The 24,849-nt window shown below is 44.8% G+C and overlaps 1 protein-coding gene and 1 long non-coding RNA gene across 9 annotated transcripts in view; both read right to left on the bottom strand.

Annotated features, from left to right (window-relative positions):
* LOC118223253 (syntaxin-binding protein 5-like) overlaps nt 1-24,849 on the bottom strand; it is a 177,751-nt gene that overhangs the window by 104,290 nt on the left and 48,612 nt on the right. The gene's annotated exons all lie outside the window — the stretch shown is intronic.
* LOC118223256 lies at nt 16,010-24,813 on the bottom strand. Its single transcript, XR_004764417.1, has 3 exons — nt 24,321-24,813; nt 16,870-17,148; nt 16,010-16,244 (listed from the first exon to the last, which is right to left on the bottom strand). It is a non-coding gene; the product is annotated as an uncharacterized LOC118223256 (long non-coding RNA).

Below are 24,849 nucleotides of genomic sequence, written 5' to 3'. Positions count from 1 at the left end.
ATGTGTCAGTACAATGCTGGAACCTGTACACGTTCGACTGAGTGTCTGATCCCATTACACAACGATCTGCTCTCAAAGCCTGACATTCCTCTATGGCGATGGCTTTTCCCTAGCAGATGATCGCAGCCTTATCTCGATGTGGCCTCCATTAGCATGGACATACTTATCTCATGAGGAGAGGAAAGAGTTTAGCATGTTTCGGGGAGGGGGGAGGGGGGGGGGGGGGGAGGGATGGCCAGTGATTCATCGTGGAACCAAGCTCTCTGCATTTATCCGTCTAATTTTGAAGTCGTTTGTTTAATTTGACATTGTGAGTGTGACAGAGAGACAGAGAGACAGAGAGCCAGACAGAGAGAAAGGGAAAAAGAGAGATTGAAGGTGGCAACAGGGATGACTAGCAATGAGTCAGAGAGAGACAAGGGTGGGGAGATGAAAGAGTTAAAGGAGAGGAGGAGGAAGGATGCAGGGGGGAATGAGTAGAGAGGTAGTAGAACATTGGGAATTACACAGAGCTGGAAATATATTGAAGACAGGGCTGGAAGAGAGGGGGCAGGAGGTATAGAGAGCAAATTATAAAGGGATATAGTGAGATAGAGGAACATAAGAGGTAAAGATGGGTAACAGGAGATGGATGTAGAGGAATAGAGATAGGGACGTTTAAATACTGAGAATTCAATCCAGATTTGTTGGGTCATTATTGAATATGCACAAATGCAAATGAAAAACAGCCTCACGTGATTTCATCAACAATTACAAAGCCCTGCAACTAAAACCACACAGAAGCAAACAGCAATAAAATAAAAAGAAGAAAATCAGAAACAATAAAGATGATCTAAAAGGACAAATCAAAATCCTCTCTTCATCAGCTGTGCTCATGAAATTACCAGGATTCCAAAGTACAACCTCGTGTAAGTCATAACGCCCCAGATTGCGGTACGAGTGCTAGGGTGGATATTGTAGGAGAGGATGAAACAGCGGAGTGTAGGTATGAGAGAGAGACGTTAAAGGCAGAGATTGAGAGAAGATGAGAGGCATCACAGAGACGGGGAGAGAGGTTAACGGGTAGAAATAGAGGCCCTGCCAATTTTGTCCAGCCAATAACAATCTGATGAACAGGACTGAATTGGGAAAGCTGCTGTGGCTTAAAGTTAGGGAAAGAGGGTCCACTAGAGAGCCGAAAGACAAAGTGATCTTGGAGAAAGCCGGAGTGTCCGTTTCCCAAGGATCAGTGTGTGAAAGATTGGAGACCGGAGGTGTTTGGAGGTGTCTGGTGGGGGGGGGGGATGGCGTATTTGGATGCGAAAGAACAAGATAAATGAGGAAAAGGGAAAGAAAGAGTGACAATGTGTGTGCACATGAGTGAGGGGATATGTAAATGTGAGTGACTGTTGAGAGACAGAGGTAGAGAGGTTTGGAGAGACACAGAGAGAAAGAGGGATGGAGACAGAGACCAAAAATGATTAGATGGAGTGCTTTAACAAGCCAGGTGAGTCAGAGAGAGAGAGGAGAGAGACAGAGAGAGAGAGAAAGAGATAGACTGAGAGAGAAAGAGATGGAGGGAGAATGAAGAGGCTGATAGAGTAGGAGAGAGTAGGAGGCCGATGCTGAATAGTGTCAGTGTCAGAGGTCTAGGCTGACTCACAGAGGTACAGTACAGAAGGTATATGTAGCATCCTCTTAAACAAGCGGTAAAACTTTCAGCTCCTGTAAACTAAGACCAGCACATATACCGGAGGAATCTAAAGCTGGACAGGGGGGCAGAGTAAACACCAAACCTTGGAAACTTGCAACTGTCTGCCCATTGCCAGTGTCACATCATTCTGAGGTAATGCTCACATCCATTAATTTACACTGCCAATTCCCAACAACTCACATCCATTGCTTTACCTTGCCAATTTCCAAGAGCTCACATGCATTACTTTACCCTGCCAATTCCCCACTGCTCACATCCATTACTTTACACTGCCAATTCTCAACAGCCAACATCCATTGCTTTACACTGCCAATTCCCAACTGCTCACATCCATTACTTTACCCTGCCAATTCCCAACTGCTCACATCCATTACTTTACCCTGCCAATTCCCAACTGCGCACATCCATTACTTTACCCGGCAAATTATCAACTGCGCAAAATATTTTATGTAATTACCATATGTATTATAGACTGTGGGGAATTCAAAATCTTATTACAAAAAAAAGATACCAAATAAAATGTGTAGTGAATCTGATTTTTCTAAATATTTAGTTTCTAAAACAGGTTTCAAATCTCTGTATTATCGCACAGATTGTTACTGGGGTATAACTATTACATGGGTAGCCACAATTTAGGTCATTTCAATTTAAGGCAATGCAATACTCCAAGCAAATCTTTTCCTCCTGCAAAAGCAAATGATTCTGAGTAAAAGTTAGGGGGAATGGATTGCTCTATAACTAAAGTGTAAAGTGTAAATCAGATCCATTTTAAGTAATGCATTCACCCTAGGGATTGTAGCTGGGGTAAAACTACCATATATATGCCCTTAGTTGCATACCAGAGCTCACAAATCTGGATCTTCTGTAAAGGAAGTAAAACTAACTCAGTAAAACTAGGCTGAAATGGGTTCCTCGGGATGTCCTCTGTTGGAACCAGATCAATTTCAGACAACACATTTGCCTGAGGAATTGTAACTGGGGTTTAGCCTCTGCAGAGTTTTGGCTGGGGGATACCACCTTTCAGTCGAGAAATGGGTTGTAGGTTTGATATTTTGTGACTCAAGTAAGAGTTTTCAGTAAGCTAATTAATAGCTATTAGTAATTAGTAATGCTAGCTAATAAAGGTTAGCTAGTGAACTGTGATATTCATGAACATAAATTTTACCAAAACAAACATTATAATGAAAATAAAGAAAGAAAGAAATGTAGGTAGAGATGGTTGAAAAAAACAATTTTTTTTATGCCAGACTGTAAACCCTGGGTAATTTTGCAAACACTGATCTTGTTTGCAACGCTCACATGCTCACGGTGGCAACTGTACCATCACAGCACCGCCTAAATACATTTCCCATTGAGGGACTTTTCTGTTTTTAGCACTGCCTTCAGAGACAACTTCCTTCAAACAACAGGCAACTGACTCGCAATCCCATTGGGCAATATTCTTTTTATGTGACAGATTAACTTTCCCAGCAAAAGAAAAACAGTCTACTACTGCTAATGGCTCTGACATGGTCTGTAACATTATTAACTGCATTAAGAGGGTCTGCTCACTGGTAATAATTAGATTAGCATTTTCATGAAGGATTATTTTCGAGTTGGTTATGAGCATCCAGGTCAAAATGGCATTTTGCCATTCACGCACAACCGTAATAGGCATTAATAATGTGTTTTACGAGGGCTAGAGCAGACTGGGAAATTCCTGGGTCAACTTATCACGCTCTTCTGATGTAGCCATGGGGGAGGAGGAGCAACAACCGTCAACAGCTTAGCTTTGATAATTAAATGCAAGTGTTACATTTCCAGGCAAGTTCTGTGTGACTCTCATTTCAGGTGAAGGTTAGGTTTGCTGCAAGGAACTACTGTGAGCGGTCAGGGTGCCAACAACTCTTCAGCGCAAGAATGCTCATAGATAAATTCCCAATATCTTGCCATCACTCTGATACAAGTGAATCTGTCTCTAGTACCTTTTTTCAGAACCCTACAGGTGTTTTAGGTATTTATTTTCAACTGTAACCTGGCCATTTTGTTTTTGCAGCTAACTAGTGGTTTGCATCTTGCAGTGCACCCTCTGTAGTTCTGTTCATGAGGTCTTCTGTGACCTACCTCCTGAACTGTTTCTAATCTGTCACACAAGTGTTTGTTGGTTTTTCTTCATTTTGGTGAGAATTCTTAGGTCACCAACTGAAGAGGTCTTCCAGGGCCTAACAGGACATTAGTGATTACTGAGTTTACCAGTACTCCCTTTCTTCTTAATGATGTTCCACACAGTAGATTTTGGCTTATGTGTCTGATGATTTTTCTCTTATTTCTCAGCCTCATAATGGCTTCCTTGACTATCATTAAAACTCTAGTCCTCATGTTGACAAATGTTGTCCTCATGTTGGCAATTGATCACCCCTGACTCATCAAAAACTCCTGTGAAGCCGTTAGTCCAAAACATTATGGTGCCCTGAAATGGGGGGACTATGTACTGTATGAAAAGTGCTGTAATTTCTACATGGTGAAACCAAAATATATAAAAAATACCCTCTAATAAAAGCTGAGAATCTGCACTTAAACCACACAAGAATTGTTTGATTACAAATCTAAAATTGTGGAGTACAGAGCAAAATCAAGAAAAAAATGTCTTTGAGCCAAACATTATGGAGCTCACTGTTTGCAAGTTGGGTTTGATTGGGAAGAGAGTCAAAGTGGTCTCAATCCACCTCTCGGTGAGTATACCCTTCTTAATTGTGTTAACTAATCAACCCAGGAGTTTAAAGGTGTGCTCCACTTCACGGTATGAAGCTGAGACAAGGGGCAGTGAGAGAGAGAGGCTGTTCTTGAGAAACAACGAGAGAGTGATGTAGATGACAAGCTGAGGAGCTGGTCAGCTTAAAAACTGAAAAGCTTTCACAGTGTTTGCTTGGTTTTGTATTTGTTCACTTATTTTGTTTACTTTACCAAAACATCTGAGGGGGAAGGGTGACAATTGTTATGTTTCCGTGTCTGTTGTGGTTGTGGGACACGCTCTCCCTCCGTCCCTATGAGGTAAATCATAGTCAAACTGGATTTGCTGTGTCGCCCACCCAGTGGGGTCACATGGCGTATCATTATGTACAAGCGCAAGGAACGTATATGCAGATATACGTTCACAGAATATACATATTTAAAGCTAATATCAGAGCTTCCACTTCAGTCCAGTCCTCAACCCCTTCCTTTCTAAAAACTATTTCCCCACTCTTTGTACTTTAAGACCAACTCAGTAAAATATATCTGCACAGAAAACTCTAGAAAGCATAAAAGCGACATCTACATTCCTTTGTCAGTCAAAGCGAAGGACAAAGGCTGACTGAATCCAGGCCCAAGGCCCACCTGTCACTTAAAAGTTACCCACGGGCTCAGCCAGCCCACTTCTGTACGTTGCTTTTAAAACACTGTGTTGGGGAAGGGGTGGGGGGTGTGGGGGGGGGGAGCGTGTAAGGGACCAGTCACCCTTCAGAGGCGTCTCCAGAGCCGCCTGATAAAGCGGCGCTTCCTGCGGGGCCCGTCGCGAGAGCTAAAGGAATTATGGGAGACAGCCCCCTAATCCTGAGTGAAGGACGCTTGATCAAGGCGGCGTCTGAGCGCCGTAAAAGTTCAGCAGGGTGTAAATTCCTAATTCCCTTCCTGCCGAGCTCGCCCGCAGCCCCGCCGCCCGGTCTGGCAGGGCCAAGCTTCTCCGCATGTCTCCCTGTGGCGCCAAGGCGCGTGGCGCGGTGCCAGTGTTTGTCGGGCATCGCCACTCCTCTCCTCCCACGGCCCCACGGAACAGGCCGGTCCTGTTGCTTTGAATCGTTTCCCCGTCATAAACTTTTGGGACGTTTCTCTTTATAATATCGCTTCATTTGATCAGTGTTGTTCAGGGCTGCAGTTGAGGAAGAGGTGAATGCTTTTAACCTGTTTTTTCAAAAGGTGTTTTTTTTTAATAATGAGACCGTTACGGGGGTCGGGGAGGTGTATGCAGATGAGGCGCTGGAGCCATTGTCCGCAAGCTGGCCCTAACTGCGCTGGCTGCCCCACGGGTCGGGGTGTAATTGCCCGTAGTGCCACTGGGGGAAGGGAGGTTTCAGCCTCAGACACCTGTGCATCTCCCGGATGACCGCCTGTGTGCTGCCTGAGCCAGCTGCTGAAGTGCTGCAGGCTTCCAGTGCAGTGACTGCGCGGTTCTGCGGGTGTAGCGCCGCATGTGGCTGCATGTGCGCCAGAGGAATGCGCGCTAGCCTGCACTGTCCTGTACCGACAGAGCATGCTTCAGCTAAGAGACAGTACTGGATGTGTGTGCGTTTGTGTGCGGTTATATGCACAAGAGTGAACGTGTTTGAATGTATGTACATATACGCATGGTTGTGTGTGTAAGCATGTGTGCGCCTATTTGTGTGTGTGCGTGTACGCGTGTGTGCACATACATGCATGTGCGCGTGCATGTGCGAGTGTGTGTGCGAGCGTTCGTGTCTGTGTGTTTGGCCGATGGTGCGTGTGAGAGTGTACGCGTGTGTGCAGCGTGCATGGTCATGTCAGGGTGTGCGTATGCGTATGTGTAGCTCTGCTAGGAAATCTGTTGCTCAGAATTCCGTCTTGCCTAGGTGTGAAGTGCATAAGCGCAATCGCTGACCTGACGCCCATGTGCAGCCTGGGATCCGGAGCTGGGCGGCGGAGTTTTGAGAGAGGAAGAGCAGCGGATGCGGGCGGGCGGGTGACATCCCTAGCTGTGGCACGTGGATGACATGCAGGTCACAGAAATGTCACAGAGAGTAATTAGCCTCACAGCTATTGTCAAACAGAATCAACGCCAAGAAAGGCAAGCCCTGTAAGAGAGTACAGATTCTAGGTTGTTCTCCAGTCAAGCAAGCAGCAATTATCTCGTTTTTTTTTGTTAACCTGTTTCTGAAAACAAAATATTAATACTTTTTGAGAAAAGACAATAAGAAAAATTAAAGATTCGCTCTAATTTTGGCATTTACTTCTCATAGTTTCAAATATATATCATAAAGCCTTCCTTTTTGTATGTGTGCACACAAATGTGTGTGCATGTGTGTGTGTGTTTGAGTGTGCAACAAGGAATGTTAATACTTCACTCGCTGGTTTTTTGTCTCTTTGTGAAGAATGGAACAGATCCCTTGCCGGTTTGGAGAGCACACCCACATCTCCTCTGAAGCTCTTTCTTCTCCGGGCCCCTAGAAGGTGCTCAGTATTGGCCGACCTCTCACTGTTCCCTGATCCGCTGAGAGGCAGTCGTGTGGACTGCAGGTCAGGCTCAGTTAATGCGTCACAGCTGACCCCAGATCAGCTTACAGCTGAGAGCCTGACTCACACCCTGCAGGTTCTCGCCCACATGGTCAGAAAGGGGTTTCGAAAAAAGATGAACGCTTTTCACTGATCTCTTCAGAAGGAAAGAACAGACTCTACAAAGCAAAATAAACCAGAGATTTCGCACAGCTCTCGTCAGGGAATGGGCTTCGTGTTCTGCTTTTGGGCCTCTGTTCAGCTGTGCCAGTGCTATATATATCACCCAGGGAAGGGAGGGTTTCATTTGGCTTGGATGACAGTGTCTGATCATGCAGTAGCGACCCCTGGTCAACAGGGAACCAGGATTTCACCTGCTGAGGTACACAAGAAGCACCTTCCTCCAACTCACGTCTGTGCGAGCTTGACGTGTAAACCATGGTGTGATAACAATCGGAGGCTGATATCACATGCTTAAGAGGAGCACGCATGGTTCTCCTAAATCGTTTGGTTTCTGCACTGACACTAGATATGATTGGGCATTCCAAATAAGGAAAAAGAGAATAAAGCAATAAATAAAAACTGAATTAGACCCCCAAGCACAAGAAACAAGAAACCATAATTCTGGCATAATTCTGCAAGCACACACACACACACACACACACGCACATGCACACACAAACACATTTAAGTCACTGATTCTGATTTACCTTAGTTGCCCCTACCATCAGGCAGCGTTGGTAATAAAGATGAATGCGTACGCATGCGCACACGCACCCACACACAAAATTGCCAATATTGCTAATCTTGTGGCTCTGCGATGTATTCAGCAAAATAAATCAATGTATAACTCGATGCTCATTTCCACAAAAAAGTAATTTTGCTGTTTCTATTCTGCGCGCACCTGCGGCTAATGCCTTGCCTGAGAGTGCGAGGGGACGCACAGGACTTCACTCTCATATGCCCTCGGAAGGCAACGGCTGAGGCATTTCTCACAGCGCCCATTAGAAATCAATAAATCTGTTTACATTCCCCTTTTTCTTCGCATTTTCTGCAGCTCTATTAGCCTGACATCGGGCCAGCGCTGCGCCTGAACAGAGGTAAAGGACAGCAACAAGAGACGAACAAACTACAACGGCGAAACACGGCAGAATCAATAGACCCTGTCTTTCTCTTATTCCGTGCATTCGAAATGATTACCGAATTCCATTTTCTACCAGCTTCTGTCCAGGGTCGTCACAGGCAACAGTTTGCCTCGGTTACCTGTTGGTATTTATGTTGGGAAGCAGCTGTAAACCCCTACGTCTGAAATCCACACACTTCCTGCGATGGGTGAGGCGTTAGTATAAGTTCACAGACAGACAGCCCATGACATGTTGGTCAATGTTACATTACATTACAGACATTTAGCAGATGCTCTTATCCAAAGCGACTTACACAACTTTTTGCATAGCATTTACATTGCATCCATTTATACAGCTGGATATATACTGCAGCAATGCAGGTTAAGTACCTTGCACAAGGGAACAACAGCAGTGTCCACCCCAGGATTCAAACCTATGACCTTAGGGTTACGAGCCCAGTTCCTTACCCATTATACTACACTGCCGCCCTTACCCATTATACTACAATGTCAGTACATCTGATGATATTTATGAACACTTCAGGAGGCTGGACTTTTGCATGGCACTGGGCAGTCAAGGCAACTAACATGTCAGGCACTCTGGAGCCAAAAACATCTCACATGCAAAATGCTCTGCAGTAAGAAGAAAAAGAAATAGGTGAAGGTGAAGAATAATACAAATGTGTAAACTTGTTTCATTAAGTTTGCAGATGATCTATATTTTTTATTTAATTTTACTGGGAAAGAGTGTGCTACATAGCTACATTTGGCCTTGGTAGTTCCTTGGGTGAATTCCTTTCTTGTAGACGGTTTTTATGAGTGTGCGCTGTGCCAGAATTTCTGTCTGGTTAAAGCACTGGCTTTAATAATTCAGAGCCCAGCCAATCACTAAATCACAAATGTGCAGCACGGCCTTCAGAAAGCACCAGTCTCTTATTCCCAAGATTAGTTAAACCTTCAAGGACAAACAGAAGTATTGGGAAGAAGAGTTTAACTAAAGTATGTTTGGTCTGAATATAGAGATGTGATTTAATGGTGATCTTTTTTGATTAAGTAACTTCTTATGAGAACAAAGGAAATGCTTTATGGAACATTCACAGGATTTCTAATTCTAATTTTGAAACGAGGTTGTATTGACTGCATAGTTCAGGTACATGTATTACAAACGTATTAACCTTGTTCAGTATCTTAAGACACTATTCCTTTCGGAAGTATCCCCCTGTATTGATTTTCAGTTTAATTAAGCAACTTGTTATGTGGGTTAAAGAATTCATTTTCAGTGGTCCCACAGGGGTTTAAATTATTATTTATTTATTTTGTTTTAAAGAAGATTGCCAGTGATATTCTGGGTGACAATCTGATTACAATTGGTGTTACACAAAACAAAGTTTAACAGATTGTTTGCCATTACTTAACTATACATTATACTATTAAGTACAAACACACCATTGATGGTTATACGTAATGTACATGTTATTAAGCATGTTTTAAATGTGTTATAGAGCATTAAGGAAATGCATGGTGATTATTTCTCTCCATGTCATATCTTTCAGCTAGAGAAGTGAAGAGAACACTGTCCCTGCAGAAAAGGAGGTATCGTGTAACAAACTGGAAATATGGTATTGACCTCAAGTGCCCAAGGTACCTCTTCCGGTCTCATGTATCGCTTCCTATTTCCCAGATCCTCTCTCACTGACGCCCTCCCGCTCTACCCCCTCTCTCTCTCTCTGTCTCTGGCCCTGTCCCTATTCATCTCTCTAGCTCTTTCTCCCCCCCCCCCCCATCTCTCCCTGTAACTCCCATCATCTTCCTCCCTTTTTCATTCTCTCTTTCTCTCGGAGCAGTTGTCCGGGCGGCTGATGAGCTGTGCTAATGCATAAGTAGCCGGGGCATTGCTTTTAATTATCTTCGCTAATTGCATTTTTCAGTTGGGGGAGCAGAATCTGGTGGCCAGCTGATACACCTGTTAGCAAGAGACAAAAAAAAAAAAAAGAAAAGCAATGTCACAATCTCCATGCTCAAGCGGCTGACGATATCTGCCAGATGGTGCAAGGTGAGAGGCCCCCCGTCTGGAAAGAGCCAAACCGGGGCTGATAAGGGGAGATACAGGTGGCCGAGATGAGAATTTGGAAAATGGCAAATATTATCTGTCCTTTTTTTTTGCCTTGGGGTGCTGATTGGAGGCTGGCGTCGGTACAGAATCCCAGGCTCCTCGGCGTGCGATAACCCTACGCTGACACTCCGATGTCTATTGGCATTTCGGCGCTTGATTGGATTTCTCCCCCTGTTCCTCTTTTCCAATTTTAAGGTCCCTTTCACATCAGCAGAAAACAATTACAATAAAGGGTAGGATATGCATGAAGCGGCGAGGGCCGTCAGGTAGTAATTGGCAGGTTTTAATTTTCAATTTTTCGTCCGTGACTTTAATCATTCATGAGGAGCCGGGCTGCGACCGGGTGGGCGAGCGCGGCTGGTTATTCGCGGTCGCGACATTGCGCTCGAAACGCAGAAAGAAGGAGGGGAGAATAAATCACGGACATTGGCGTAGGAACCAGGGGGGACGGGTGGGACGTGTCCCCCCCAATATTTGTAAAGAATCTAATTCCTCTCCCATGTAAAGCTTTCATACAATAAAGGCTTCAACAGCAATAAAAGATTACTTCAAAATTATGCGGAAAGGTCTGTAACGCCTGTAAACATAACGTGAATTATTGACTCCCCTCTTCACAGAGTAACAATAGTTTACCCCCATGGCCACGAAAAGTTTGAGCTTACGAAAGCACAAATGGGATATGTAGTCAACAGTTAGAGGTGATTGCTCAAGCCGATCATACTATGGACTTCACTTCCCATAACCCTTATAGAAATAAAAATGGTAGGAAGAAATTTTAGGATAGCACTTCCGATTTTGCTTGTGTCGAAAGTTCTGCGACAGAAACAGCGATAGATTTACCCACTAGCATCTGTCCAAAATGTAAACAAGACAGGCAGTTTTCACCACAGACATATATACATGTCTATGGTTTACATGGTCAGGAAAACTTTTATGACAATGTCAGCTAAAGTCAGTTACTCAGAATGGTTGGAAAGAACGGTAATGGTAATCTTATATTTGTAACGTTACCTATCAATATGCCAGCTAACATCAATGTTAGCTAGCTAGTTGTCAATGAATGAACTATAATATCTGATAGTATGATACGTAGCTAGTTAATAGCTGTCGGTACACTGTCTGAATGTGATGTTCACAGAACTTAGAAAACTACCTGGCGATAGCTGCACTCAGTTGCTAAGGAGGGAATTAATGTGACTCCCCATGTTGCAGTGTTAGTATTTTAGCCAATGTTTTGTCTAAGGTTATGGACATAGCTTGTAAAATCATAAGTTTGTTTTAGCTATCGATATCTCTTTTTAACATTAGCTCCCCCTCAATATTTAGAACATGTCCATTTGTCCCACTGAATTTTGTGTTTTCCTTTACATTTCCACCATAAATTGATGCAGAAAAGGCACAAATTAGTGCATAAAAATTCACCAGAATGCAGGAAATGAAGTGTTTGACGCTCAAGATTTCCTGGACCCCCTGCTTAATGTGTCCCCCCCAATGTTCAAACGAAACCTACGCCACTGGTCACGGAGATTAAAAAAAGACAGATGCTCCCCTTTTCTTCTTCTCCCCCCTGCCACCACCCTATCCCTTCCAAAATCTAGGTGTTGAGGGAGCAGGTAAATGAGTGCGTTTCCCTGACACGCTCCATTTAATGAGGGAAAGAGCAGGCAGGGGAGCGGTAAGGACCGCATTGAGGACGACCTGAGAAGAAGCGTGAGATTGAGAGAGTGGTAATAAATGAGAAGCCCCTCTGTGACAAACAGACTCAGCCACTCTTAGCCATGAAATGCATCCTTCATATATTCAACCCATATCTCTATCAAGATCGGGCATAAAAATCCTTCCGTGAATTATTTTTGGTTTAACGATGTGAAGCCGTGCTTTGAGATTTGGGGCCAAGAATGTTGTCGGGGTAAATACCAGGTGCTTGATAGCCGTTTCTGCTCTCTTAAGCAAGAAGCCTGCTCCTGCACTCTTTGGGAATGACAGATTTGAAAGGACTGCTTCTGTGTAATTTAAGCTTCTGTGTGTTAAGAGATGTCAGCGAGCGTGTGAATGTCTGCTACGGAAGGTGACATCACCCCCGCCGAGGCAATCAGAGTGCGATTAGCACACTTTGCTGGGGACCTTTGGCCTTCGGCGCGATGTTCATCTTCGTCCGCTGTGCCGCGTGCGCGGACTGAAACCCGCAGCAGCCCCACGCACGTTACCTGCGCTCCGTAATTAAAATGCTGGAAGGCACTGGGAGTGCTACGCAGATGACAGCCGTAACTCAGACAGCTCCCGCTTTCGCTGTCCATTAAAGCGAGATCGTTCCGGCTCCTGAAAGGTGACTTTGTCTGAAAGGCAGCCGGCTTGGCGCTGACTGACTGTCGGAGAGGAAGAATGGAGAGTTGAAACGGGCCCAGCTGTTCCATAATCACAGGGTAGACATCGTCCTCAGACTCCCCCGCCCTCCCCCTCCCCCGCCCCCCCCTCCTCCTCCCTTTCCCCCTCCCCTGACTGGCACACAGCTGCATCTTGGCACCCGGCATTCCAGAGCACAATCGCCCGGAACACCTACCCCATCCCCCCCACCCCCCACCCCCCCACTGTCCCCCGTAGCAATGATACGGATGGAAGGGTGACGGCCGCAATGACTGCAATCAATTAAATTACACAGCTAAAGACAGCGGGACGGGTCGCGCAAAGGGCGGTTCCAACGCCTGTGCTAATGTCCTACAGTGGGTAGTTTGTTTGTGATGGCTGATGGCAGGGAGGGTGGTGAAGGGGGGGTATGGGGGCTGACACTGGTTTATCGACTTGCAAATCCATCCTTCTGCTAGTACAAGGATTAGATAAGCTCGACGAGCACTGTTGGCTGAAAAGCACATGGCAAAAAACAGTTAGAGCAAATTTTCCAATTTTATCCTAAATACAGGCCTAACTCCCCCCTTATCCTGACTCCTCCGGCGTGCAGCTTAGCTTCCGCTTGTGCTTCAGTTGTGAATGTCCAGCATGGACAATGCTTGTGTGGAAAACAAATATAGTGAAATAAAATATTTTATCATGATCTGGAAAGATATTCACTTCATGTGACACCACTTCACAATTATGGGTGAATATTACATACTGCAAAAGTGTACTGATTTCAGGTCTATTTATCACAGTTCATATATTTACAATATGATGCAGACGAATAAAAGGTAGAACAAGAACAAGGTGGAGATACGAAAGAATAATATAATAGAAAGGGTAAAGCAATGAGAGCAAAATGTTAACACGTCTCATTATATATATATATATATATATATATATATATTTAAGAACAGTTTTAATATTTCAAGTTGTTTAATTCCATATCGAATGGCCAACCATCTCCAGAGTGACTGTCTACCAGCATCTCTAACACAACCGTTCCTAAAGATGAAGGAGTCATGTGTTTTAAAAAGATTTTAAAAGGTTCTTTCCATTTACAAACAAAGGGAAGAGTTGCCATAAATGTAACACTTGATAAAATGCAACACGGTCAATAACTTAATGTACAATGTGGCTAACATAGCCATTTAAGATTTGTATATGCACATTTCAGTCCTCTACCACCTCCCAAATGAAAAGAGCAATGTGATGTCCTTTGCTGGAAATACTTCCAAAAACTGTTCCGGAGTAATTTTGGAGTTTAAGGCTGCAATAAATCAAATAATACCTCATTTAAAGTCATCTGTCCTTGAAAAGTAAGTATAGTTTTCGGAGAGTATTCTACTGGGAATTGGATGCTAGGTGACCAAAAAAAAAAGTGATAAAAAATCTGTATAAATGTAACAGCTGTTACAGTTATGCTGCCTCAGAGTTGCTGTAACAAACAATGTGAGTCATCTAAAGAGAAAATGAGAGGGCTGGTACCCAGGGAGGTCATGGAGAGGGTCATGGATAAATGTATTGAAAAACATATATTGTACACGTAGTGTCCTTCTGGGGAAACCTTAATCAAATCGTGTGTAATACATATTAAAGAAATAAATTTTACCCATCAACATGATTGACTTTTTAAGTCAGTTCAGCATTTCATGTTAAATGTGTTTGCTTCTAATTTGCTGCGTTAACAGCCTCATCTTCTGGATGCTCCAAGTGATTAATGGAAAATAAACAGCACCCTGGTCACAGGCATTTATAATAGGCACAGAACAGATTGGTCCATATGGTCAGCTGTTTGCTTTGTAAAAGCTTACCTAGGTGTTAAGAAACAAACATCCTCGTGCATCAATGCTTTCACACAGCTTGTTTTTCATGACTAAAGCTCTGTTTCATAATCTGAGGATGTGGCTGGTCTCACGTTACCATTGTAAATGTGTATCCTTGATTAATAATAGTATTTTCTGCAGACAAAACCTGCATACGGACATTATAGACTATTTTCATTTACTGTTACTCTGCAGCTCTGATAGTCACACTTGGTTTTAATTGTATCCGGTTCAAGTTATGATTGTAAGTGAATCGACTAAGGACTAGACTGCTGACATGTCACAGCTGTTTGAAGTAAAATTTCATAGTGCCAGGCTAAATATTTTCTGAATAAATGAAGAAAATTTGAAAACTGTTGCATTTATGGTGCCTCTCCCTTACTCGAACACGCTGATGATGTCTCTTCTTATAAATGGCTATGTTGATCTTGCACTGGCAAGAAGTTAACCGCTTTTCACAGATGGAAAAAAACAGACACAATTACCTTTGCCGCAATGGCAACCAGCCATGATAAATCGGCTGTAGCAGGTCATATGCATACGTTTCCATTCTCTCCTCCCATATTGTTGTGGTCTAACGTCAGACCACCATAAGATACATATGCATTAACCCAAACACACACATTATAGGGATGCCGTATCTCTGTCGTTTTAACAGTGCAAACCTCCAGTGCGGCACCTTAGCAAATATGGAAAAACACTAATTGCTTCGTTAGTGTCTGTAAAAGCCCCACAAATCCTTAGTAAATATGGCCCTAAGAATGAAATAGGATGAAACTGAAACAGAGAGTTTTCAGTTATGGAGAGATGTGAAATAAGAAAGAAGTGTCTGTTAAAGATCTACTGCTTCTCTCCCTGAAACTGACCACAGTATGTAAGCTGCATGCTAGGAATAATGAACTTGCATTATGGGTAGGAGGCTGGGGAGTGGGGGGGGGGGGGGGTTAAATTTCTGAACATTATCTACATTTATTCTAACCCTGCCACTGTATTCTGCTGGAATTAACAATCTGTTTTTTTCAGTGACCAAATCAATTATTAATCTGACTGGAAAGGCCTGCCAGCTTCCTTGAAAATACCAACAGGGAGCAGGGGAACCCACCAACAGCAGGGGATACTTCCCAGCTGAGCCTCTTGGCATGAATGCCACTGATTGGTTGATTGACACGTTTTTTTGGTCGAGTCTAAATGCCATGACCCACTGACTGTAGCAAACCGACACAGCAGTGGTCAAGAATAAAACATGCTTTTAAAAAAAGTATATACTAAGCGGTGTCCTAAATGATGTTATTACTACTAGTAGAGTGCAGTCCTCCACCAAGGCACAGCAATCTCCCCTCGAATGAATGAGCGCAGCAAATGTCTTAGCAATCCAGTCATTACTTTTAGAGATATGTTTGACCTGATGGTGGAGCTAGAAGAAAGGTTACGGGGTCACCAAAATTGACAGGTTTCTTCCTCTTGAGAACATGAATGTGCACAGCGAATTTCATGGCTTTTCGAGCTTTTCGATCACAATTGAAAGTTTGGCCTAATGGTGGCACTAAAGGAAAGGTCATGGAGTCTAGATATATCTGTTCCGAACAGATAGACAAACATCAAGAACAGACGAACGGATGTACATCATCGCATAACCTCCTCGGTGGAGGTAATAATTGGTATATTATTGTACTGTCTATCGAAAAACTGTGGGGATTCACAGAGATATTTATTTACTCAAACCTACCAAGAATCATCTTTCGGCATGACTGGAGAAAAAAATAACATGCCTCTAACAATGTGTCCCTTGACCCCTTTTCTTCCATCTTTATGAGCATTATCTACAGTCCTCGCTGCCCTCAAGATGTTCTGCCTCTGGAGATAAAAAAAAATAAAAATTAAATCAATGGTCAAATGATTTTAAGGCAAACACAATAGCGAGAGAAGGCACCGCCCGCTGCTTTTCCTGGAAGAAGCGCTGAGACATCCCAGCCCTGGCGCTGTGGGCGGGACCAGCCGCCGGATTGCGGGCGGGGTCAAGATAGGACACGGCATGACATATAAAAATAATACGATTCCGGACGTAATAAACACGTCTAATATTAACAATAGCGCCATGGTTTCTGGCTCAAAGCTATCACAACATGGTAAATCAAAATGGGTAGGCTGATTGGGAAAACTTGAATCGACTCAGTTCAAATGATACTGGGACAGGGTCCCCCCCCCCACCAAATCAGACATAGTTGCGCCCCACAGGCACAGAAGCCAAAAGCTCTATTATCCCTGAAAACTGGAAAGACAGAGAGAGACAGAGAGAGAGAGAGAGAGAGAGAGAGAGAGAGAGAGAGAGAGAGAGAGTGAGAGAGAGACGGAGAGAGAAAAATATGATTTTTTCCTATATTGTTGTTTTGTTAGATTTTTTCACCTTTTCCAACAGCGCCTAAAGCTGTGCCAATGAAGTGGCATGAAATTAGAAAGGGGAGAGATGCTAAATACATACTTTGATTTTGATTAAATCCAGAAAGGTGGGCCTGGCTATTAATCTGAAAGAAACGCAGGTGGGCGGGATGGAGAGAGTTTTTCCACCCAGCAGCAGCCCCAGCCGTCGACACGTGATCTCTGCTCAAGCCTGGGGTACACATGGCCCGACCGCGCCCGTGATGAAAGCAATCGCTTCATCTACGATCCCCTTCCTGCTGAAGGGCACACTGCAGAGTAGGCCGCTTTGCTGTCGGGATCCAGGTATTTCACGCTCTGTCTCCATAGCACATCCCCTCAACTAGAAAAAAAAAAAACATATTTAAATAGAAATCGAACCGTTAAAACTGAATGCATCACAAGCAAAGACTACCCTGAGGTGGAGGTAGCGGTGGGGTGGGGGGTGGGGCTACAGAACTATGAAAGATGCACAACCAAAACGACACCGACGCCAACAACCTTCTCCCTCACGAGCGTGCGCCGGATTCCCGATGTTCTGCTGCCGTCGTGCTACAGAAACGGTCGCGGCTCCCGGGTCGACGATGAGACCGGGCCCAGACTACAGCAGCTGCCCCACGGCTCGTTAGTCCAACGCGTCGCTAACCTTCACACCCCAGGACAAAAAAAAAAAAACCCAAACGAAAACAACCCCGACTTCGCATCTTTTCAACGCGCTGTATGCATTTGGTGCGTTCGGTCAATGGCAGCACAGTCTGGAGGGCAGTCCCCTGGTGTAAAATCTGCAGCGTTGATAAACAGAGCGGCGGTGGCTACGGGCCCGCCAGGGAGAACTCTGACGGGTTATTATTGAATGAGAAAAGCATTTCGCCAGTATGAAGATAGGGAGAAACATGCCTCGTCTCGTGGGGATGAATGGGACGAGACACATTAGTTTTGCTCTCCCTCTCCCTCTCTCCCTCTCTCTCGCTCTCTTCTTTCATGGATACTGTTGTAATGGCTGTATGCTTTCCATTAGGAAGAAAGTTTCAAAGGGAGATCTTCCACTGTTCTGGGCTGCAGACACATCCACTTTGCTTTTTAAGCAGGAGAGGTGAAGCGCAAAGTGCTGTCGCAAACTGTTTCAGCCGTTTGCTCTTACGCTGTTTTACCTCAGTTATCCCCACCGTCAGGTAGTGTTGTGAGGTAATAAAGATGAACGCACACGCGCATGCACGCACACACACACACACAGACTCAAACACACTCAGACACACACACACACACACACACACACACTCAGACACACACACACACACACACACACACTCAGACACACACACACGCGCACACACACACACACTCACACTCACACACACTCAGACACACACACACACACACTCAGACACGCACGTTTATTTATTAACCGCCCAGGGCTTGTGGGAGTTAGAGCGGTCGTTTCCCCTTTTGCAGGCTTTCCGAGCGGAAAGCCACAGCGTTTGCTGCAGGGGCGACCAGAAGGAAAACGGCTTGCGGTCCATCATCATCTGCGGCGCGCCGACGAGACGGGTTCGCCGAGCGCAATTTCCCGAGCGGCGAGAGCGAGGCGCTGGATAACGCGCGGGCTGTCGGGCTGCGGGACGGGCCATCCCAAAGCCTCTTTTCGGAGAGCGAATCACGGCGAACCGGGCCTTCCCAAGATTCCATTTGTGAGCGAGTGCCTCCCCTCCTCGCTCCCCTCCTCGGCGGCTCGTCCCTCAAATCTTACACGAGCAGCGTTCGCGGGCCCGCAGGGAGACGCGAGGCATGTTGCATTTGCTGCTCCGCGGATTTAAGAGCAGTTTTTACTGCAGCCCTGTTTGCTGGAACAGCCACGCCCACCGGCGCACGCGAGAGAGAGAGAGAGAGAGAGAGAGGGAGAGGGAGAGGGAGAGGGAGGGAGAGACAGAGAGAGAGAGAGAGAGAGGTGTAGAGAGAGAGAAAGAGGGAGAGAGAGAAAGGCAGAGAGAGAGGTGGAGAGAAAGTGAGAGAGCGAAAGAGAGAGAGAGAGGGAGAGAGAGAGAGGTGTAGAGAGAGAGAAAGTGAGAGAGAGAAAGAGAGAAAGGAGCAGAGAGAGAGAAAGAGAAAAGAGAGAGAGAGAGAGAGAGAGAGAGTGTGAGAGAGTCGCTAAACCATGAGGAGATATCGATTCTCCGCCTTCAGGCTTTTTACAGCAACAAGCAGCCGTCATTACCGCACATTTCTATCTCTGTGGGCTCGCCCTGCACAGCGCAGGAGGAGAAGAGGGAGGGAGTGGGAAAGAGAAAAAAGGAGGGGAAGGACAGAAAAACAGAAAGAGGGTGAGAAAGTGAAACAATGAGGGAAGGAGAGAAACGATGAAAAGAGCAGGCAAAATAGAGGGTGAGGAGGGAGGCAGAGGAAAGAGAGAGAGAGAGAGAGAAAGAGAAATGGAAAGAGCGATGGTGACAGAGGGAGAGAAGAATGGGGGGGACATTGAGACATATGAGGGGAGACAGAGGGTGCAGTGCAGCAATTGACCGCGGGCTAAAACATCCACAGTTTCCCTTCTCCCGGCAACGAGCGTGTATTCATCCTGATAGTTAGCGTCCTCTCTCAAAACCGTGGGCTGATTTAACAGGATTTACTTATGTTAGGTAACATCTTAATAAACGCTTAAACTCCCCAGCTTCTTTACATAATCGCAGCATACGCGCGTGCATTCTGAATGTAATTAAAGCTCATTCAGATTCTGAAGCCTCAAACAATCCCACTGAGGGGATAAGATCTTTATACCGGCATGGTCACGCTCACACGTGTTCAAGTAGCGTGTGTTGTGAGTGTGCGTCTGGGTGTGCGAGTACTGCGTGAGCGTGTGTGTAGTTTTCCATGAAAAGCTAAGCTTTGGTGGGATGACAGGTGGATTTGTACCAGCAGGTACGGGACAGGAAAAACAAGTCATATTACAACACGTGCATTTGTGTACCTCTGAAACATGCATGTGCCACTCATTGCATAAGCGTGCGCTCTACTGCTGAACTTGTGGAGTAAATCCTGGCAGAGCATCTGCATTTAAAAATACTTTGCAATTTATGATGCGATTTATTTCATGTGAATATGAGACCCTCATTACTCGTGTTGCATTGCACAGTTTAATTGGATATCCAGAGCAAATTTGAATAATTTGCATTTACATCAAAGGGTCCCCCGTCATGAACCAACAGAAATGCTCATGGTATTACAAAACCCATCTTTTAAAATCTTCCAGAACTTCCGCTAGTTCTGGATTTGAACAACATCTGTCTAAATCACCCATCTGTCTGTATGGCTATCTATCTGTCGAACAACTGTCTTTCTGTCTGTCTGTCAGTCCAAATGTACACATAGAAAATCCTAGTCTTCAAAGTGTGCTCAAACTGTACTAGAACAAAAAAAATTCTGAGCACACATTTAACACAAAGCACAATAAGAATCAATTCAGAGTGACACATTAATCATTTGAAAAGAGTGACCTGTCTATGACTCGTTGTTCCGAATGAATCACTTTGCTTTGTGACTAATGACATCATTACAATAGCGCTTTGAAAGGATTTTGCGCGCGTACGCACACACACACACACACACACACACACACACACAATGTGATCATGTTATTTCATCAAATCGCACAACAGATTTGACAAATGAATATGTCGGTGGACAGTGAGCAAAGCTTTCAGAAACATCAGAGCTGAATGTGTTTAAAAGCCCAGGCAGGGGCCAATCACACGGCTGTCACTTGCGAAAATTGACCATAATGCATTTCTGTTTACCGCCATGTGCCATCCGTGCTCTGCCAAATCAGAGAATACAAACAGAAAAAATTAATCAACGCGCACATACACAAACATACTGTATACAGCACACGCACACAAACGCACACAAAGAGGTAAGTATACAGAAAGATATACAGTGCACCAAGGTATATACACAAAATAACTGGTGTATACTGTGTGCATGTAAATAAAACACAGCACAATTAAGCTCCTTGCTTTCTGTCCAATCTCATGCTCTCTCACCTGTTTGTTTGCCAGTCATATCCAGACAACGTCACTATAGACACAGAGCAGAGTGAAGTACAGAAAATATCTTGGTTTAAAAAAACTACGTGCGTATCAGGGACAGCCTCACAAGCAATTTCACTTCATCTAGCCATGCCCTTAAGACAAAGCAATAGGGGACAAACAAACCAGGGTACAGAATGGACGCCTCTTAATACGATTCTTCATATAGGTTTTATTTCTTTTTTGCGGGTATGTTGTCTTCATAATTACGACTCAGCGGCGGACATATTGAAGTGTTTTTGGGAGACGCAGGCCCGAGGCAGGAATACGGGCGACGGGCATCATGGCTGCGTTTCAGAGGGGCCTTTTTTTTTTCCACTGGATGTTCCGCTTCCTCTGCCCGGCGACTAATGACAGCCCGTCCCCTCGGGGGCCAATCACTGCCACGCGCACGGCCACAGGGCGAGGAGCCGTACCGCGTCGACCGCGGGAGCTCCGCTCAGCCACCGCCGCCGGCCACCGCCACTTAGCCGAAACCCCGGGCCGGCGCTCGACGCTCACACGCACGCTTTCACTTTTCCATTCTCTCTCTCTCTTTCCTCCCCCTCTCTTTCTCTCCTTCACCAGCGCTCTTTAGAAAATTTTTGCACCACGACTCGCAAGCTGTGACTCATGATGTGGGTTGCTAATTCCTGATTTTCCTTTGAGTGTGAGAGGGAAAAAAAGGAAATGCAACAGTCACACACGCACGCGCGCGCGCACACACACACACACACACACGCACGCTCATGCTTGGCCCGCACAATGAGACATTATGGCTGCTGTGCTCTATGCCTGACAAAAAGCTGTGTACAGGGGTGGCCAGTGCATTTGAATACGCCCGTTTGAAATGTGCATTTGTACGCGTTTGTTACCTAACGCTGACTGCTCGCCTCTTACTTCGCCTGGCTATATCCTCTGTGCCACTCGCAAAGCAACCCACGCCGCCAACATTTCGATTTCAGCTTTTTGGTATAGGGAGGGAGAGAGAGTGCAAAAGAAAGAGAGAGAAAGGGAGATAAAGGATGAGAACATTCTCACAATGTTCCTTCAATATGGTGGCAGCGTTATATTGTGGTACGTTGACAAAACAGTTCAGTGACATCGAGCAAACATTTTCTGCTAGCTGGGCCTTCATCATCAGCCTGAATAGACACAGTCCCAGATGAGCACAGCTGGTTCTGTTGCACTGACCGAGATTATTTCATGTTTTTTTAAAAACAATGGTTTACTTATGTTTCAATTATTTCGCTCTATATTGCATTGTTTGTAACAGAATTGTGTATACAGTGTGCAGGCCGATGTGTATTTATACCCAGCTGATTGATTTAGTGATTGACTGAATGCTTAATTGCAAAGTAAATATCCAGGGGATTGCATACGCACACTGACTTGGTCCCTGTCAGGGGATCACATCACCCACACCCAAACTGCCCTGAGATCCTTCATCATAGACAGATTAATACCAGAACCGTGTGGTTGAAATGGCTTCAGATAAGGTCACTGGGCTGGCACATATGAGCTGCTTTTATTTGTATACGAGGGCATATCCATGTTCCTCAGTTGGCTGCGGGGCTACATTGTCGAGGTTGTTTTCGTTGTGGTTCTTGAGGGGGGTGGTGAAAATGCTAAATTGCAATATGCAATTCGAAATGTGGGTTTGACTGAATAATGATGGGTGTTTTTTGAGTGTTTTTTTTTCCAAGCAGATTAGCTTTTTCTCGCTCAGACGGGCTGTCTTGTTTGGCAAGAGAGACTGAGTCAAGTGTAATTACAGCTTGCTGAACTTCATCGCTGTAGTAGGGCTGTGCTCCTCCCCACGAACAGCTCAATCAAATCACACCATGCCACAGCCTAGATCCGCATCCGTGTGAGGCAATTGCCCCCTGTCCTCCATCTCACTCTCCCTCTCCATCTTTCTCAGTCGCACAGAGGAAACAGAACCACTTGAATGAGAGGAGAACCTGGGTAAACTAACGGTAGTCGCAAAACGGCAGATTATTAAAAATGTGTTTGTGTTTGTGTTTGTGCTTGTGCGTGTGTCTGTGTGCGCGTGTGTGTGTGCATGTGCGCGTGTTCATCTTTACTATCTTACAACACTACCTCATGGCACAAATAGCTAAGGTAAATCAGCATCAGAGTCAACAGAAAGAAATGAGACAGGACTTTGTGCCTAGCACAGCAGGTCTGGCTATAACCCAAAAACAGCAAGAGATTTTACTCTGAGCTTTCCTTTCCAAATGGAACGTATACAGCTCTTATAAAAATATCCATTCTTCCACTGAGAGAGGGCGTGTGTTCCCTTTAACACCACAGCTGAAACACACCTTTCTCATTAAACTCCCAGATTCTCATGATGCTCTTATCTCAACTGAAATACTGTTTAAAAGCCTCTTTTTGTGTGCGTAAACTTTCAAATAATTTTGAAATTTAAAAAAAGAACAAAACCAATCACATAAACACTCCGAACGGCTGAGTTATTTTCATATCGAGTATACCAACCATGCTGGTAATATCCATTGCCCAAACGAAGAACACAAGGCCATGAAATACACAAGTTCACTTGATTCAACTTTGCAGACTGTGGATGAAATTTTTGACCAGTGTATTAGCCACTGTGAAGCCAGCAGATCACAAGAACCTTCATTACACACAAAAACTGACTGGGCCAATCAAGAACATAGCCTACACTTAAACAGATGTTTTTTTTTTTTTTTTACTCCAGAAAGTGGACTATGCCTATATTGCTCATTTCATAGGAATAATTCATAGCATTGCAGTGCACAGTAACCCTATAGCAATATGGATTTGGTAAATTATTCACAAAGTGACATATAGGCTATGGAACAAATGGCTTCCTGTACAGGGAAAATGATTTTTGGCTGAAATATAGGACATCTCACAAGCTAATCAAAGATTTACCCCTTCCAAATGGGTCTTTGCCCCTTATAGAGTAGGTTTCAGCATAATAGAATATATGATTCTTCAGATTAAGAGACTCATGTTCCCTACAGGGTACAAAACTTAATTGCCGGGTCTCAGGAGGATACGGATGGCTTGCTGTGCAATCCCACACTAACAGGGGCGCTAATAACACACATTACAGTACCATACTTAAGACATAAAAACACCCACCTACCGTAGGCTAACAATTTAGCCCTCACGCTCTTTAGCTAGCATTATATTTACAAACCAAGCGCGACCAAACATGCCATTATTTACTAAGTCGATTATTAAAACAAATACATGTTCGTCTTGTTCAAAGTATTGTTGCATTCACAAGCGCACGTTGAAAAGACACCCACGCCGACTCCTTGCTTACTGGGGGAAGAGTTTCCCCTTCCGTATGTTCAGCCGCGCTGAATTCTTCTCTGAGTCAGCGCGGTCGATGCCTTCTGCATCTCAGGTTCGTATTATTATCATTTACTTACTTTTAATGATGTAGGTAGGAACTCACCGCTCTCGGCGGAGTGAGGCAAGATCTCCCCGCTAGCTCACGTTACGCAGTGCCTCGGGGAACCGTCTGCCTCAATAATTCATCGCGTCGGATGGAGAAGGCCAGGCAATGTTCATCTGTACTCTACGTCGTCATTAATTACATCAGTTTGAACAGGGCCAGCTGTTTCCGCGGCTGAGCAGAGACCGCTTTATTAAAAGGTCGAACGAAACCCCCCGCCCGCCATCTCATTAGTAGTTTACACGGAGAGCACGGAGAGGACGGAAACCGCGCATTCCCGGAATAAACCATGCGTAGTGGATTGGCAAAGAAAACCCAGCTAAAACATTTCCTCTATGTACTATTACGTAAATAAAAAACGATGTGCGGGCACAAGTCTCACAATTTGTCGTGCCACATAGCCCTACGTACTGGAGTGACGATGGGGAACGCCAAACTCGTCGTAGATTCATTGTCTGTGAGAGGCCACTCAGGCTACATCAAGATAACGTTATCCAGGTATAGTATCTAGCATGGGTACACAAGCACA

Source organism: Anguilla anguilla, chromosome 3 (assembly GCF_013347855.1).
Source record: "Anguilla anguilla isolate fAngAng1 chromosome 3, fAngAng1.pri, whole genome shotgun sequence".
NCBI lineage: Eukaryota > Metazoa > Chordata > Actinopteri > Anguilliformes > Anguillidae > Anguilla > Anguilla anguilla.
This window is presented reverse-complemented; position numbering and strand designations above follow the sequence as displayed.